At 49.3% G+C, this 3418-nt stretch overlaps 1 pseudogene across 1 annotated transcript in view; it reads left to right on the forward strand.

Moving 5' to 3' along the window:
* LOC104999880 overlaps nucleotides 1–722 on the forward strand; it is a 2191-nt pseudogene extending 1469 nt beyond the window's left edge. The window contains exon 2 of the transcript XR_826667.1: nucleotides 1–722. The product of XR_826667.1 is annotated as a thyroid receptor-interacting protein 6 pseudogene (transcript).
* The last annotated feature ends 2696 nt before the right edge of the window (nucleotides 723–3418 follow it).

Below are 3418 nucleotides of genomic sequence, written 5' to 3' on the forward strand. Positions count from 1 at the left end.
GACATGAACCACCCGCCCAGCTGGGAGTACTTCGGCCGCTGTGGTGGCTGCGGAGAAGACGTGGTCGGGGACGGGGTCGGGGCCGTGGCCCTGGATCGCGTCTTCCACGTGGGCTGCTTTGTGTGTTCTGCGTGCGGGGCCCAGCTCCGGGGCCAGCATTTCTACGCCGTGGAGAGGAGGGCGTATTGTGAGAGCTGCTATGTGGCCACCCTGGAGAAGTGCTCCACTTGCTCCCAGCCCATCCTGGACCAGATTCTGCGGGCTATGGGGAAGGCCTACCACCCGGGCTGCTTCACCTGTGTGGTGTGACACCGCGGCTTGGACGGCATTCCTTTCACTGTGGATGCCATGAGCCAGATCCACTGCATCGAGGACTTCCACAGGAAGTTTGCCCCAAGATGCTCAGTATGTGGTGGGGCCATCATGCCTGAGCCAGGTCAGGAGGAGACCCTGCGAATCGTAGCTCTGGATCTCAGTTTTCACATTGGCTGTTACAAGTGTGAGGAGGGTGGGCTGCTGCTGTCCTCTGAGGGTGAGTGTCAGGGCCGCTACCCACTGGATGGGCACATCTTGTGCAAGACCTGCACTGCCTGGCAGATCCAGGAGCTCTCGGCCACCGTCACCACCGACTGCTGAGTCTCCCCAGGAGCACCTGCTGTGCCCTCCCTTCCCATCCACCACCTTCCCCAACAACTACCTTTATAACTTTGTCACCAAATGTTGTCTCCTCGTCCTTCAGTCATGAAATAACAACCCTGCCAGAGTTTACAAAAAAAAAGACAAATTCAAGGAGAGCTTGCCAATTACTACCTAGTTTTAGCTGCTATCATATAATAATATGATGCTTACAAAGGAGATAGCATGGAAATACTAAGAATGGAAGAGTGGAAAGTCAGAATTAAGTTGGGCCTTATGATGCTGTTAGGTTATGACTGTAACCAACCCTTGAACTTTTCAATATGTAAGACAAATGAACTCCTTTTGTTAAGTCACTTTGGGTCAGGTAATCTGTTACTTGTAGCCTAAAGCATTTTTCCTTATGAACCAACCATTTCTCTTCTCCACTCTCCATCAAAGCAGTGAGATCCCAGAATCATTCATCTAGGAGCCATTACAAATGTGTGCTTTCTGGGCTAAACGAGACCTCTCAGGCTACCTGGAACTCACTCTTCCTATCCCTAGTCAACTTCCCCATGTGTGGAGTTCCAGTTTTTCAGTTCTTTCTTCAATCTGCATCCCCTTTCTCTATATAAGGTTAGAGACATCATTTCCTACTTCTCAGAGAAAATAAACAACAGCTGATGGAAATTCCCTCAGCCTTCTGACATCTCTTACAGATATACCTACATCCATACTCATCTTTGATTCCTTCCCCCATTGATGCTCATCATCTCCTCTCTTCTTCCACAATGGCAGAGGGGTCCCTCCTCTTGTTTAAAACTAACCTCCCCCTCTGTGCTTTGGATCTTGTTCCCCTGATGCCTCTTTGGGAACCTCTCTCCACCGATTATCTCCCCTCTCTCCTGAGTCTTTCACCTTTCTCACATCCTCACCTTCCTCGGGTGAGGAAAGATGCTCTTTGCTCATGCTAAAGATGGATGAGCAAACTTTTTCTAGATTTTTCAGGCTAAATCCAGTGATAGATAGATGATATACTTGTGCTCTGTTGCTTCAGTCTTGTCTGACTCTTTGCAACCCTATGGACTGTAGCCCGCCAGGCTCCTCTGTCCATGGAATTTTCTAGACAAGAGTACTGGAGAGGGTTGCCATGCCCTCCTCCAGGAGACCTTCTCAACCCAGGGAAGAGACCTGTGTCTCTTGCATCTCCTGCATTGCAGGCGGGTTCTTTACCACTGAGCCACTGGGGGAGCCCAGATGATAGCATAGACAGACACAGATCCATTTGTGTGATGTATGTATAAAGGGTTATATGTGTACATCTCTTTAGAAACGCAAAGACTTTCTCTAGCTCAACAACCATATAAAAACAGGTTGCGGGAAGGATTTGACAGCCCCATCCCAAGCTATGGGCTTCCCTGGTGGCTCAGACGGTAAAGAATCTGCCTGAAATGCAGGAGACCTGGGTTCAATCCCTGAGTCAGAAAGATCCCTGAAGAAGGGCTGCTGCTGCTAAGTCACTTCAGTCATGCCTGACTCTTAGTGACCTCATGGACCCCAGCCTACCAGGCTTCTCCATCCATGGGATTTTCCAGGCAAGAGTACTGGAGTGGGGTGCCATCGCCTTCTCTGCTGGAGAAGGGAATGGCAACCAATTTCAGTACTCTTGCCTGGAGAATCCCATGGACAGAGGCTACAGTCCATGGGGTCACAAAGAATCAGACATGACTGAGTGATTAATGTTTTCACTTTCACACTTTCCCAGGCTATAGCTTGCTGGACCCCATGATAAAGAGAGAAAGATGGCAAATTATAAGAAAATGGCCACCTGCACCTGTCTCAGTTCCCCTTCACTCTCTACCTTAATATATCTGCCTCTTTGAACCCAAAATCTGCTGGGACCCATAGCAGATGGGTGGGCATGAGAGAGATATCTCGGGGGGAAGCCCCAAAGGGAAATCTGGGGTTGAAATGTCTTCCCCATGCACCAGGTGGAAAGTTTCAAGATAAACTGAAGAGAACTCTGGGTGAAAATTAGACATAGTTCATCCTATGAAGAGTTTGACTCCTCAGGGTCCATGAACCTCCTGGATAAGGTCAGCATCATTCGTGTGTGTGTGTGTGTGTGTGTATCTCTGATCCATCTGGATCCCAAGAACTTCAAGAGGAGCTCTGCTCCTGAATCTAGAAGCAAGCAAGGAGATTGGGGAGCATGGAGGCGCCTCTGCACACCTGCCTAGTATACATATGGACCCCCTTGGGTGAAGAATCCATCTTCTTTCATCACTTGGGAAACTGTCACCACTCAGAGTTCTCAATTCCCAAGTCTGAGTCCCTAAGAAAAATGACAGCCCTTGAAAAGACTCAACAGGTGGAAAGAGTATGGTCAACATAATTGTCACCCAGCAAAGTTGAGCTGCTGGAGTAGACAGACAACAACTTTAAAAAATAATAATAGGGCTTCCCTAGTAGTTCAGTGGAGAAGGCAACGGCACCCCACTCCAGTACTCTTGCCTGGAAAATCCCATGGATGAAGGAGCCTGGAAGGCTGCAGTCCATGGGGTCGCTGAGGGTCAGACACGACTGAGCAACTTCACTTTGACTTTTCACTTTCATGCATTGGAGAAGGAAATGGCAACCCACTCCAGTGTTCTTGCCTGGAGAATCCCAGGAATGGGGGAGCCTGGTGGGCTGCCGTCTATGGGGTCGCACAGAGTCGGACACGACTGAAGTGACTTAGCAGCAGCAGTAGTTCAGTGGTAAAGAATCCACCTGCCAATTAGGGAGACACAGGTTTGAT

This window comes from Bison bison, unplaced genomic scaffold, assembly GCF_000754665.1.
Source record: "Bison bison bison isolate TAMUID 2011002044 unplaced genomic scaffold, Bison_UMD1.0 scf7180017864365, whole genome shotgun sequence".
In the NCBI taxonomy this organism is placed as follows: Eukaryota; Metazoa; Chordata; class Mammalia; order Artiodactyla; family Bovidae; genus Bison; species Bison bison.